General features: G+C 35.6%; 1 long non-coding RNA gene across 1 annotated transcript in view; it reads left to right on the top strand.

Moving 5' to 3' along the window:
- Positions 1-15,327, top strand: part of LOC148955651 (uncharacterized) — a 220,038-nt gene that overhangs the window by 118,262 nt on the left and 86,449 nt on the right. The gene's annotated exons all lie outside the window — the stretch shown is intronic.

The following is a 15,327-nucleotide window of genomic DNA, read 5'->3' as shown; positions in this document are numbered from 1 at the left end:
AGTATTCCGACCTTAGTTCTGAGACTCATCTTTCCATTCTTTCAAAGTTTTGGACAACAAAAGAACACCCTCTTTCTCCACTAACCTACTTTTTACATTTCACTCTTAAAAAAAAAAAAATTCAATTTGGTCAATTATTGGCACCCTTGTCACATTCCCCCCGCTGAAAAAAAAATTGCTTATTGACGCCCTTTTCGTAGCCCCCCCCCCAAGATTTTGTTCTACATCAGCCCCTGATGCCACGTAATAGTCCCACTTGATAATAAAACCAAAATTACGAACGACTACTGCACCAATAACGTAACCCGTGCGTCATTTGGAAAGGTGAGCCAAGTTCAACATTGAACCGAAATCTTTATCATTATGCATCTTTATCTTTTTACCTTTAAAATATCTTAAGTTAACGATATGATATTTTTATATCTTATATCCTTAATCTTTATCTAAATTTTTATGAATTTGAAGAGTTGAGGAATTGGATACTCATTACCTTCATTTTTTCATTGCTTCGATATATCGATGTAAGATGTACGTAGCTAATTTGGTTCTAGGCGAATACCCCCCCCCCGTGGAAAATCCCCCTACCCCCACGGAAAATACCCCCCCCCCAAAAAAAAAGTGGAAAATACACTTTAATTAAGAGAAAACGTCTATTGTCAGTTTGATATACATATTGTGATATATATTCCTTATAGTCTTAATACTTCTTATTTGTTGAAGTAAAAAAAGTGGAAACATTTAAAATGTATTTTGTTTTCAGTAAAGTGCAAATTACTTTCTGGTCTTGAGGAGGTGTGGGGGTTGTCAGCCCTACTCATGCTAATTGTTGCTATTTTGAGTTTGAATAGGTTATATATTGTTATTTCTGTTCGTTTTGGGTTCTATCCTTCTATCTATCTAATCTGCAGAATAATTGTACAAAACACATTTTGCACGCAGACCCGTTATGCTTACCCCCCCCCCCCGTAATGTGCAAATCTATAGCGCAAATTTATTTCTGACGTAACGAAGAAAATAGCAAAAAAACGATGTGTTCTCGAATTTTACACAGCGTAAACTTGAGTGAGTGGCGCATAATACACAACTACCAAAATTCCGTCCCCCTACGGAAATTAAAAAAATAAAACAAATAAAATTCTCAAATTTGGAAAGCCTTAATTTCCACGGTTTTTTTTTGGGGGGGGGGGGGTATTTTTCGCGGGGGGGGGGGTCCGGGGGAGGGGGTATTTTACGGGGGGTAAACGCCGGCCACCGCTAATTTCTCGGACCTGTCCAAAGAGACAACTCTAAGCAGGCCCCTACTTTGTGTACACGTACATATAGACGTTTCTTCATAAACTACAAAGACGAATGGGCGTCTTACCGCTTTGTTTATTGTTACATACCCAGAGGGACATTAAACCCTTCCGCGCCTTTGAAAGACAACGATTTCAGAAGCGTTTATTGAATGGTCGTTTTATCTGTTTTTTTTTGAAAAATTTAGCCCCCCATCCCCAAAATGCATAACGGCTCTCCACATCAAAGCACTCCATGGGAACGCGCCTATCCTTTTAATTTAGCTTTTTATTAGGGTAGTCGAACCAACTTTGAGCAAAATTTATGGGAAATGTATCCGTAAGTACTATTGATTATTTTTCCCTTGAGTGACTCCTGTTTTCTCAACAGCGAAGGGGTTCACCAAGGCTGATGATTAAATATAACTGCGGCAAACTTATTAGAAAATATTGGCGTCGGGGTTCGTCCTTTAGCATTTATGAATCATAATTATAGATATTGAAATTTAAAATAATATTTAGGTGTATATCAAGGTAAAATGTAGAGTCTATATACTATGATGCCGGTATACTTAGTATACAGTCGATTCTCGCTAACTCAACATTCACGGGACCACGATTTTTCTTCGAGTAACGTATAGTTCGTCTTATGCATTGTTCGAATTATAGAGATCATTCTACATAATACCGTACAGGCCGTATCCAGGGGGGTACCCGGTTTGAACCCCCCCCCCCCCCCTAAAATTTTGACCGAGTCGAAAATTAGTCTAAAATTACCTGTAAAGACAAAACCTTACCAGAAAAAAAAATATACAATTAGGTAACCCCATGTTCGCCTTATTATGCAAGGTCATTCCTTGCATAGTAAATTAGGATCAATGGGGGCTCGAGGTAAATGTTGTAAGAGAGTACAATATCGTCAGTTCAGTTCAGTTCAATTTCGTACTTCGATAAGGGAAGAATGATTTCCAAATTAACGAGCAAGTTTAACATTCATTTATTGGTTCCTTCCGACTTAGCCCGGGATATTTCTCACAGTATGATTAGCGGAACGTCTAAAGAACTTTCAGATAAACCTCTGGATCTGATAGGAACTAGAGCCATTATTCAAACTTCTGAATCACGGACACTGGAACCAACCACGACGCAACACGCACCAACCCAGTCTCTGTCGTTGTTTGCAGATGACATCGGTCGTTTTGTCAAAAAATCATCCAGTCTCGATGCAAATTTTAAACTTCGTTTGCTGAAGAAAAGGCCGTATCCAGGGGGGGGGGGGTACCCGGTTTGACCCCCCCCCCTCCCCGGAGTTTTTGACCGAGTCGTAAATTAGTAAAATCTAGGAAAAAATTAGTCGAAAACTGAGTCAAAAATTAGTACCCTCCCCCCCCGAAAAAAAATCCTGGATCCGCCCTTGGCTGAAGAGCCCTTGGACTCCAGATATCTCCTACATTTTTCCAGTATCCGAAAAACGGAAGCTGAAGTTTCAGTTAACTTGGCTCGCTCGTTTCAGTTGGTTGTCCTACTCTCCGTCTGAGAACGCTGGTTTTTGCAGATTTTGCGTTCTGTTCGTCAGAGACAGCTGGCAACGACTGCCACCAGCGCTTGGGGAATCTAGTCACCAAACCATTCAGGAACTGGAAGGATGCGATAGAGTGCTTCACAGCTCAACTACAAGCAGAGTTTCAAAGAAACTGCATCGTTTTGCCTGAAAACTTCATTTCTGTCTCGGAGAAAAGGCAGGACAATATCTTGCACCTAACTGTGTCTTCGCTTCAGGCATGCGACGCCACCTTTTTTCCAAATGTTTTTTTTTCTTCTGGCTGTTCTTGCAACGTTACCTGTTAGCACTGCTACTCCGGAAAGAAGTTTCTCAACGCTCAGAAGGCTCAAAACCTGGCTGAGAAATTCAACAGGAGAAGAACGATTGAGCGGCTTAGCCCTCCTTGCAGTCCATAGGGACGTTGACATCTGCCCTGACAAGGTCATCGACATTTTTGCAGGGAAGAAAAATCATTGCCTGGATTTCGTTTTATAGATATTCGCCCTTACTTTTAGCTAAAAAAAACAAAAAAAAACAAAAAAATATATAGACGACTTCTACTATTTGGCTTCTTTTTGCGTTAACTGTTTTTGCTGTCTAAAAAAAACAAAAAACAAATAGCTTGTAGTATTTTACTGTATGTAAATACTTGTTTTTGCGTTACTAAAAAAAAACAAACGTCCCTTAAAGATACAAAAGTATGCCGCGTGGTCGCGTCCTCGTTCGGACGGGTCGGACTCCCGGTCTCGAGCTAACGTAATGTTGCTCGAGGACGTTAGACAAAGTTCACGGGAAAAAATCGGATAACCCCTCCCCCCCCCCCAACAAAAATCCTGGATATGGCCCTGATACCGTATTCGACTTACAAAGGTAACGAGTTCTAATGGTAAGCCAAATGAAAATCTCAGTAACAGAGGTACAAAATTGCTAAATTTACTTTCTACAGCTACTACAAAGTTAAGAATAAATTTTAGTGTATTTTAGACTTGGCTTATCAAGACTTCGCTTTCAAATGTCAAAACTTGACTTCCAAATGTCAATAATAAGCTTAGTTTGTTATGAAATAGACACCTGAACATTAACTGAATCTGATATAAAATAATGTTAAACAAAATTAATACATATCACAGTTTATAAGTTGCAACCTGCATACCGGGGTTTCGACTAACAGACACCCGTTGGAAAAATTTTGAGATACAGAGTTGAACTTAGGCCTGTGAGGTAAAGTGAAAATTAAATAACAACTTATCTACTGAATTTCGAGTTATAGAGATAATTTTCGGATCACTTCGACTTACAGAGGTAAAATATAACCGCAAAATTATTTCGAGTTATGCATGGCTTTTTCTTCGACTTCAACATGTTTTTCAAAGCGAACTGAATATAATTTGAGATGTTTAGGATTTTGAGATATCAAGGTTCGAGTTATCGGAAGTTAACTGTACTAAGCAAGCATAGCATACAAAGATTAATGGTTTGTATATATCCAGCACAGTATATATAATTATCCAGTAAGTTTACCGCAGATGATTTCTGGCTCTTCATTCTCGGTGCGAACAAAAAGCTCCTCCCACTTATTTGTGCACTTATTGTCCACTTATTGGTTGAGCCGGCCTAGTGGTTTTGTCAGTACTTGTTCCGTAGGTGATTATTCTTTGTCTAACCGTGAAAATATCTAATGCCGCTTATGTTTATAGGTTCTCTGGAGCACTCGCACCTCGGTCCGGGTTTTTATAATTGGTGAGATAAGGAAAGATCATACTGCTAATTATATAAACTGTGATATCCAGCCTTGAAAGTCATTGAAATTGTTTCCTTCCTTTTTTACATTGAGTTTGATTTCTGCTTCCGTTATCCTTACCTTTTTCTTCTTTTAGTGTCCAAACTCTTAGCATGAGAATTTTTCAATTTGTTTTTTCTTTCATTTCCTTACGAATGCGCTTTCCAATGAAGCCTGTTACCAAGTTTAGCAAAACTTTTGCGAATAGAAATTTATCGACCTGTTTACTACAATGTTCTCTCTTCGCTTTCTCGTGAGAAAGTTTTATTTGAACTTTGAATTTGGAGGGTAAGGGAAAACCAACTTGAAAAACTCTTTTTTTAATTTCTGTGTTTTGGATGATAGAGACCAAAGTAATAAGCTCAGATTATATTTGAAATGGCATTCGTGTCAATCAAACGGTTCGAGTAAGCAAACTATTAACTAAAGAGAGACTTGTACTAATACTAACCGGAACTTAAAAAAAAAGAAGTTTTCATAACATACAAATTAAAAGAATGAATTTTTATGATTGTTCCAGATATATAAAATTTATTGAGTTTAAAGCCCCCCTCCCTTCCGAAAAAATACGAGTGTAAGAATATTTGCCTGTTTGTATTTGTTTGCTATTTTGGCACCTTTCCAGTATTCGGAACACACCCAAGAAGTGAAGTTAGGTTAATAAAATAAAATATACCAAAATATGATGAAAATATAATACTTTATTAAACAAATTATAGGAACTACAGCAGAAAATTATGGAAAGCAGGCCGCCCAGAATGCATTACATTAAAAACCTAACCAAAATACCAACTTTATATATTAAATATTTAATTAAAATATATTTACGACGTAGTTTTTCCACTGAGCCTAAGCTAATTGCCTCCGAATACAGATGGCTAAACCCCTTTTTGTCAGATCTTTTGATCAAAATTCTTGAGTGTTTTCTGAATAATGGAAAAGTACCGTTTTATTTGTTTCTTTTTTTATTGTTCGTTTTTTTCTTTTCTTTTTTAGTTTTTTGTCTTTTTTTTCAGAGGTGATTTTATCAAACCAGTGGTCCTAGAATAGGCTCCATGTAAGAATTTTCTTTATCCGAAAGTTCCGACTTTTTTGAGGCTCATTGTAAAGGACGCTTAAAGGTCTAGTGCTTTTTTCATAGCCAAAAGACTGTGCCACATCAAAGTTGTATTTTCCGCCATTTTTTGGCATAAAACAACAATTTCGGCTCAAAAAGGGGGCCCAGAACCTATTGAGTAAAAATTCGGAAATAGTTAATTGATTAAAATTATCTAAAAACTATATATTGAGCTTTGCAGTTACAGAGACAGGAGTGTTGTGCAATCGTCCTCAAAGATGCACGTAGTGAATACAAAGTAAACGGTTGATATAGACATTTATTTTAAAGCTTAATTTAACTAAGCTGATTTATTCTGAGGCTTGATACATATATAAAGACAATATAAAGACAAAATACTATATAATATATACTTTAATACTATAATACTTTATAATAATTAATTATAATAATTATAATAATAATTATATAATTATATAAATAATATATAAATAATATAAATAATAATTATATTATAATAATAATTATAATACTTTATAATAATATAAAGACAAAATACTCCTGATGAAAATAAAGAGCGAAAATGAAACATAAAACGAACACAAGTTATTGCTTCGTAGTTCATGCAACATATCTAAAGTATTGGTACAAACAAACTGACTCGTCATGTTTCCCTAAATTTATGGAATTCTGTAAAAACCAGCGCTTGAAAAAAAATGCCATATGAAAATTCATGATGACATTATCAAGTCAAATTTATTAAAGGCGGTTAGAAAAAAAGCTTTTAAATGAGCCCTCTATCAGCTCTCTATGGTGTTCCAGTGCACCTACCAGCCTTTCTATCCAAGAAATGATGCCCAAATCGTACCTTTAGTATACCATATGCCACTTTATGATGGTGTTATCAAGTCAAATTTATAAAAAAAATTATCAGAGGCAACGCTGTAGCGTTGCCTATAGTAAAGGCCATACGGCTCCAAGTTTTATTATCTAATTTTTTTCCCAGAGGCACTTCATATGGAAGGGGTGGTCGTAGAAGCTTCAAAGGGGACTCATTCGATTGAAAATCGAGAGTTCTAGTGCCCTTTATAATAGTCGAAAATGATCGGAGGGCAACTAGCCCCCCCCCCCACGCCCATCATTCCCCAAAACACATCCAATCAAAATTTTGAGATAGCCATTTTGTTCAGCGTAGATGATTTCCAGATATAAAATATATTTTTGAGGAGGACACTCCCCCACAACCCTCAGGGCAAGGGTTTTAAGTTATGCCCTGGGGTCATATAAGGTTTTTATAGAAGGCGTTGTCGTATAAACTTCATAACTGGCTAATTCGATTGGAATTTAAAGGGATTGTGCCCTTTTTAATAGTCCAAAGTAATTGGTTGGCAACTAGCCCCCCCCCCCCACGCCCATCATTTCCCCAAACACATCCAATCAAATTTTGAGATAGCCATTTTGTTCAGCGTAGTTGACTTCCTGATAGAAAATATATTTTTGAGGAGGACACTCCCCCAGAACCTTCAGGGCAAGGATTTTAAGATATGCCCTGGGGGCATATAAGGTTTTTATTGAAGGTGTTGTTGTAGAAACTTCATAACAGGTTCATTCATTTGGTAATTCAAAGGGCTAGTGCCCTTTTTAATAGTCGCAAGTGATTGGAGGGCAACTAGCCCCCCCCCACGCCCATCATTCCCCCAAACACATCCAATCCAAATTTTGAGATAGCCATTTTCTTCAGCGTGTTTGATTTTCAGATGGAACATTTGTTTTTGAGGAGGACACTCCCCAACAACCCTTAGGGCAATGGTTTTAAGTTAGGCCCTGGGGGCATATAATGTTGTTGTAGAAGGCGTCGTCATAGAAACTTCAAAAAAGGATCAATTGACTGAAAATTAAAGGGCTAGTGCCCATTTTAAGAGTCGAAAGTGATTGGAGGGCAACTAGCCCACCCACCCCCCACGCCCATCATTTTCCCAAACACATCCAATCAAAATTTTGAGATTGCCATTTTGTTCAGCGTAGTTGATCTCCAGATAGAAAATATGTTTTTGAGGAGGACACTCCCCCACAACCCTCAGGGCAAGAGTTTTAATTTACGCCCTGGGGGCATATAAGGTTTTTATAGAAGGCGTAGTCGTAGAAACTTCAAAACAGGCTCATTCAACTGGAAATTCAAAGGGCTAGTGCTCTTTTTAATAGTCGAAAGCGATTGGAGGGCAACTAGCCCCCCCACGCCCATAATTCCCCCAAACACATCCAATCAAAATTTTGAGATAGCCATTTTGTTCAGCTTAGATGATTTCCAAATATAAAATATATTTTTGAGGAGGACAATCCCCTACAACCCTCAGGGCAAGGGTTTTAAGTTATGGCCTGGAGGAATATAAGGTTTTTATAGAAGGCGATGTCGTAGAAACTTCAAAAAAGGCTCATTCGATTGGAAATTCCGAGGTCTAGTGCCCTTTGTAATAGTCGAAAGTGATTTAAGGGAAACTAACCCCCCTCTCACGCCCACCTTTTCCCCAAAAACATCCAATCACAAATTTAAGATAGCCATTTTATTAAACGTAGTTTTAAGTTCTGGAAATTAGGTTTTTGAGGATTACAACTCCCCCAAAGCCCACAGGGCAAGGGCTGTAATTTAAGTATTCTTCGAATCCTTCATATTATTTCTTATGGAAGGGATGCTCGTATAAACTTTAGAGAGGGCTCATTTGATTGAAAATTGCAAGTTCTTGTTCACTTTTTAAGAGTCAAAAGAGATCGAAGGGCAACTAGTCCCTCTCCCTCCTCCACGCCCTAAATATATCAGATAAAAATTTTTAGATAGACATTTTTTGAAATTGGTTCAAAGTTCTGATAACAAAAAACTCCGGTGTCAACCCAGTTCCACCTGACTCAGGGAGAGGCGTTGTACGTTATACCATGGTGCATAATTTATGAAGAGGGGTTTAAAACTGATGGGAAGGGGTTTTGTATGGGAAGAACACATAGAAAATCTATTATAATTATCCAATTATAAGGTTAAAATACATACTCTGTGATAGGTGCAAAATTGGTTTGACACACAAACTCCTATTAAGGTCAATTCCAAACAGTCGTGATCCCTTTGTGTCAGCAAGTGAAATGGTCTAAACCCCCTTATTGGAGCTATTTTTTGAATCCATTCATTGTTGTCAATCGCTGTCCACAAGTTATGCAAGCTGTCTACTGTTCATATTAAATAAAAAAAACAAGTTTTTTAAACTGAAAGTAAGGAGCGACATCAAAACTTAAAACGAACAGAAATTATTCCGTATATGAAAGGGGCTGTCCCCTCCTCAACGCCTCGCTCTTTACGCTAAATTTTTTATTGTTTTAAAAAATAAAGTTGTGAGACAGAGTCAAACTTTAGCGTAAAGAGCGAGGCGTTGAGGAGGGGACAGCCCCTTTCATACACGGAATAATGTCTGTTCGTTTTAAGTTTCAACGTTGTTCCTTACTTTCAGTTTAAAAAGCCTGTTTTTTTTTTATTTAATTTCTGATCGTTTTTTAGTTAATGCAGCTTTTATTTTGGCTCACCGTCATTGAATAAGTAAACAAAATTTGCATAAAAATTTTAATCTTCTTTTGCTAAATGGATCTCTCTAAATTTGGTTCTGACTTAATTTACAAATTAACTTACGTAACGAACTTCTATATTCGTATATTTTTCTTCTGGCAAAAAATACGTTGCAGATTTTTGCAGATATGAGCTTGAAACCTATGTAATAGGGTTTTCTGATACGCTGAATCTGACGGTGGGATTTTCATTAAAATTCTTTCACTTGTAGGGAATGTTTCCTCCCTCTTTAAAAAATCAGGTAAAGTTTCTCAGGCTCGTAGCCTTTGATGAGTAATACTAAACCTAATAAAATTTATATATTTAGAATCAACATTATAAGTCCATTCTTTTGATACATTTATTGACATCAAAATTCCGTTTTTAAAAGTTTCGATTACTATTAAAGTTAAAAAAAATATACTATAAGGTTTTTAATCAAAGAGGTAATCGTATAGACTTTGAAAAAAGCCTCATTCGATTTAAATTAAAAGTTCTAGATCCGTTTTTTAAATTCCAGAATCATCGGCCAGTAAGCAACCCCCCCCCCCCATGCCATAAAAACTTGAAACTTTTTGCAATCAAAACGAACAAGAATTAATTTAAAAAAAACTTTCCGAAAAATAAGTTTTTCAAAGAAAAGTAAAGGCCATTTTAAACTTAAGCTCAGGATATACAAATACCTGTTAAAATTCAAACTCAAAACGACCAGAAATTACTATTAAAGAATAAATGAAACCCAAAACGAACAGAAATTAAATAAACAGTCATAGCAAAAAACATACAACAATTAATAATATAAATGAATAAATAGATCTTAAAGCGAGTAATGCTTAGATTGAATATGAAAATCAAGCTCAAAACGAAAACAAATATTTTGCTATTAAAGTATAAATGAAACTTAAAACGAACAGAAATTAAATAAACAATCAATGTGAACAAACATACAATATATATTAATGTAAATGAATAAATAAATTTTAAAACGAGTGAAGCTTAAATTGAATATGCAGATCAAATTTGAATCGAATAAAAATATCTACAAGCAAGAGTTTGGGTATCGTGTCACTGCAGAAGCCTAAAACCTATTGCGTCATTGGCGCTTTACTGAAAACTAATAGTAGAAAGCTATCTTATACTCCCATCCCTCACCCCTGCTGCCATCTACAATTTAGTTTAATAATGACGAATTCAAACGTTCTGAACTGGACGTCAGTAGAACCCTATCAGGAGGTCCCATTGTCCAACCCTGCTGCCACCTACAACTTTTTTTAACACCATATATGAGGACGAGAACCACGTGGTTTATGGTTTTTGTCAATGAGAATGAAAAAACAGGAATTTTCTCATTTTTATGGTTGTTTTCTTGGACGGTTATGTGTGTTGGTCGATTTATTTGATGTTTTTCATGGATGTCAACATCAAATTATGGATGTTTTATGGTTTTTGTCAGTGAGAATTTAAAAAACAGGTAATTTCTCTTATTTATTTCTGCTTTCATGGTTTTTGTCAGTTAAAATGAAAAAACAGGAATTTTGTCACATTTAAGGATGATAACAGCAATTTATGTTCCTGTTTTATGTCTGTTCGTTGTCAGTGAGAATGGACATGCTTGACGCGAATGTTATTAGATTGTTTGGCTAGCCTGGCCTGAGAACTTGATTTACATAATCGCTAGGGGAAATTATTGATTCATGAAGGGGAGAATTAAGAAACATTATGGCTTCTTTAATCTTAGATCTGAGGGATAAATGTTCTTTAGGTCAGAGAGAAAAATTAATATTATATTTTCAAATAAGGCTTCATTGATCTTTAATGTCAGGAATTATAAATGGCATCACTTGTTATCTTGGAATTATGCGGGAGTCTAAAGAGATAGAAATTCTATTTTTAAATAAGGCTTCACAGAGCTTTAAGTCGGAGATATAAATTGATATTCTAACGAAAACCTAATAGTTTAGCTAGGAAAATTTATGAGATGAAGAGATTAACGTAGGAAAGGGTTTCATAGAAATTTGAAATGCATTAGCGCAGAGATGCCAAAAACAAAGGGAACACGCTGAAATTACGTTTAGGGATTATTTGGGCGAAACCGTTTTATCCATTTTATGGGATTATTTCGGCGAAACAGTTAGAGACATTTTGAAAGAAGATTTTAGGAAAGGTTTTAGAAGAGAATTTGAGGGTGAAACTCTGTGGTCGTTATAATACACAAGTTCCATTTGAACAGTGTTGTGAGGTCCTCTACCCCAACCCCAAAGGGTTCCGCTCCCCCCCCCCCACCCCGAAGGAAGCCCCCGGTACTCAAAGGTCCCCCAAGCTCCCAAAGAGCCCCAGCCCCCCAAACGCCCTCCTCAGACCCTCAAATGCCCTTCTCAGGTCCTCAAAGGGCCCCCCGGACCCCAGAGGCCCTCCCCCCGGTCCTCAAAGGTCCCCCGGGCCGAGCAGCGCCACAGGGCAGGACTGCGCCGCAGGGGGATGCTCCGCAGGGGGATGCGCCGCGGGTCGGGGGGACCGCCGCAGGAATGCGCCGCAGGAACGAGCCGCAGGGATGCGCCACAGGGATGCGCCACTGTTTGTTAGAGTTCTATTTTACTTTAATTTTAGTTACCAGTTTGATATTTTACCTTTGAATTTCAGTTAGAGTTTTTGTTTAGTGTTAGTTAAGAGTTTAGAGTTTTTAGCTTAGAGTTTTTGTTGAAGTTCTAGTTTAGTTTAGTTTTAGTTAATATTTTAGAGTTTTAGCTTAGAGTCTTAGCTTAGAGTTTTTGTTAGATTTCTAGTTTAGTTTAATTTTAGTTAAGAGTTTGATGTTTTACCTTTGAGTTTCAGTTAGAGTTCTAGTTTAGTTTAGTTTTAGTTAAGAATTTAGAGTTTTTAGCTTAGAGTCTTAGCTTAGAGTTTTTGTTGAAGTTCTAGTTTAGTTTAGTTTTATTTAATATTTTAGAGTTTTATATTAGAGTCTTAGCTTAGAGTTTTTGTTAGAGTTCTAGTTTATTTTAATTTTATTTTAGAGTTTAGAGTTTTAGCTTAGTCTTAGCTTAGAGTTTTTTTGTTAGAGTTCTAGTTTAGTTTAATTTTAGTTAAGAGTTTGATTTTTTTACCTTTGAGTTTCAGTTAGAGTTTTAGTTTAGTTTTAGTTAAGAGTTTGGTTTTTTACCTTAGAGTCTTAGCTTAGAGTTTTAATTTGAGTTCTAGTTTAGTTTAGTTTTAGATTCGTTAGCCTAACCTGACCAGAAAAGAAAGGGAACATTTTCGATTTCGAAAAAATTTTATTGAATAATTACAACAACAACATCAATAATACTATGCATATACAATTAGCGATAGAGTTTATTGTCTTCGATATGTTTCACTAATGCACTTAAAGCACATTGAAGTCTATTCACATGTGCTATATCAACTTTTGCGGCGAAACATAATTGATCCTCCATTTTAAATTTGCTCAAGGTTATCACATATCTTGCATATATTGCATCCCATTCCAGACAAAGCCGTGATCCTTTCGTGATTTCCACTGCAATGTTTGGTGCTCTTGTATTATTATCATCAACTCCACTATCAACTTCTAATAGGGTAAACATTCCACTTATCGTCATCAACATTAATATATATCCAAATGAGTAAAGTCAAACTGTTCTTCTTCTCACTGCTTTGAATTCTATTCACAGACTAATAAAACTATAGCAAAAATCCTTTCCTCATATTCCCTCCGCCGCTAATATGTAACCAAGCCCTCTGATTGGCTGAGAAGGGGGATGTAACCGACTCGCTGATTGGCTGAGAAGGAAACACGTGATCTAACTGTTTCCCGTTATCGGATCAATAAAATTCCCATTCGATGACGCAATCAAGTTCTCGGAAATTCACTTCCCCCTTGAGTCCTAGATCAATAACATTGTTCCCGTTAGAATTCAATGCGTATGTGCAACCTTCGTCCCGGAGTTATTACGCATAGAAACAATAAATAAATCGATCTTGGAAAAAAAGGCCATTGAGCGATTACGCAATCTTTCCCCCTAGGGACTCTATGACCATAATGTTTCTTAATTCCCCCTTCGTGAATCAATAATTTCCCCTAGCGATTATGTAAATCAAGTTCTCAGGTCAGGTTCGCTTAAAGATCAAAGAAACCGGTTCCTTCGGAATTGGGGTATGGGGATTGAAACCCTTTGGATCGGGGTATGGCGATCGGGGCCCTTGTGTGTGTGTGTAAGTTTTTGTGTGTGTGTAAGTTTGTGTGTGTGTGTAAGTTTTTATGTGTGTGTAAGTTTTTGTGTGTGTGTAAGTTTTTATGTGTGTGTATGTTTTAGTGTGTGTGTGTAAGTTTTTGTGTGTGTATAAGTTTTTGTGTGTGTGTAAGTGTGTGTTTAATAAGTTTTTGTGTGTGTGTAAGTTTTTGTGTGTGTTTAAGTTTTTGTGTGTGTAATTTTTTATGTGTGTGTAAGTTTTTTTTTGAGTGTGTAAGTTTTTGTGTGTGCATGTAATTTTTTTGTGCTTGTAATGTTTTTGTGTGTATGTAAGTTTTTGTGTGTATGTAGTGTTGTGTTTAAGTTTTTTTGTGTTTTAGTTTTTGTTTGTGTGTAAGTTTTTTTTTGCATGTGTAAGTTTTTTTGTGTTTGTAAGTTTTTTGTGTGTATGTAAGTTTTTTGTGTGTGTAAGGTTTTTGTGTGTATGTAAGTTTTTGTGTGTATGTAAGTTTTTTTTTTTGTGTAATTTTTTGTGTGTGTATAAGTTTTTGTGTGTGTGTAAGTTTTTTTTTGTGTGTGTAAGTTTTGTGTGTGTGTTAGTTTTTGTGTGTGTGTGTAAGTTTTTGTGTGTGTGTGTAATTTTTTTTGTTTGTTTAAGTTTTTGTGTGTGTTTTAGATTTTTTGTGTGTTTAAGTTGTCTTCTGTGTGTAATTTTTTGTGTGTGTGTAAGTTTTTTTTTGTGCGTAATTTTTTGTGTTTGTGTTTGATTTTTTGTGTTTGTGTGTGTAAGATTTTGTGTATGTGTGTAAGTTTTTGTGTGTGTGTAAGTTTATTTGTGTGTTTGTAAGTTTATGTGTGTGTGTGTAAGTCATTATGTGTTTGTAAGTTTATGTGTGTGTAATTTTTTGTGTGTGTGTAATTTTTTGTGTGTTTGTAATTTTTTGTGTGTGGGTGTTAGTTTTTGTGTGTAAGTTTTGTGTGTGTGTAAGTTTTTGTGTGTGTGTAAGATTGTTTGTTTGTTTTTGTGTCTTTGTTTGTGTTATTTTTTTTGTGTGTGTTTGTAATATATTGTTTGTTTGTTTTTTTTTGTTTTTGGGTTCATTTTTTTTTTTGTGGTTTATTTTTTTTTGTGTTTTCTTTTTCGTTTGTTTGTGGTAGTTTTTTTGTGTATATATTTTTGTGTGTAAATAATTTTTTTTGTGTTTGTATTGTTGTTTGTGTGTGTTAGATTTTGTGTGTGTGTGTAAGTTTTTTTGTGTGTGTATGTTTTTTTGTGGGTTTTAGTTTATGTGTTTGTGTTAGTTTTTGTGTGTGTGTATGTTTTTTTTTGTGTGTGTGTTAGATTGGGTGTGTGTAAGTTTTTGTGTGTGTGTAAGTTTTTATGTTTGTTTAAGTTTTTGTGTTTGATTAAGTTTTTGTGTTTTTTTAAGTTTTTGTGTGTGTGTAAGTTTTTGTTTTTTTGTTGTATTTTTTTTGTGTTTGTAAGTTTTTTTGTTTTTGTAAGTTTTTTTGTGTGTGTAAGTTTTTTTTTTTTGTGTAAGTTTTTGTGTGTGTGTATGTTTTTGTGTATTTGTTAGTTTTTGTGTGTGTGTTATTTTTTATGTGTGTGTGTAATTTTTTGTGTGTGTGTAAGTTATTGTGTGTGTGTAAGTTTGTGTGTGCGTGTCAGTTTTTGTGTGTGTAAGTTTTTGTGTGTGTAAGTTTTTTTGTTTGTGTAAGTTTTTGTGTGTGTGTGTGTAAGATTTTGTGTGTGTGTGAGTTTTTGTGTGTGTACAAATATCAATTCTATTTTCCTAAAATAATATAAAAATTTCCACTTCAATTCAGATTTTTCTCAAACAGATGAAAGAATTTAAAATACTGTTCTAAATTTTTCATAGAAGATAGAAAAGTTCAAGTT

Source organism: Artemia sp. Qi Xiang Cuo, chromosome 2, assembly GCF_049724085.1.
Source record: "Artemia sp. Qi Xiang Cuo chromosome 2, ASM4972408v1, whole genome shotgun sequence".
NCBI classification, from domain to species: domain Eukaryota; kingdom Metazoa; phylum Arthropoda; class Branchiopoda; order Anostraca; family Artemiidae; genus Artemia; species Artemia sp. Qi Xiang Cuo.
This window is presented reverse-complemented; position numbering and strand designations above follow the sequence as displayed.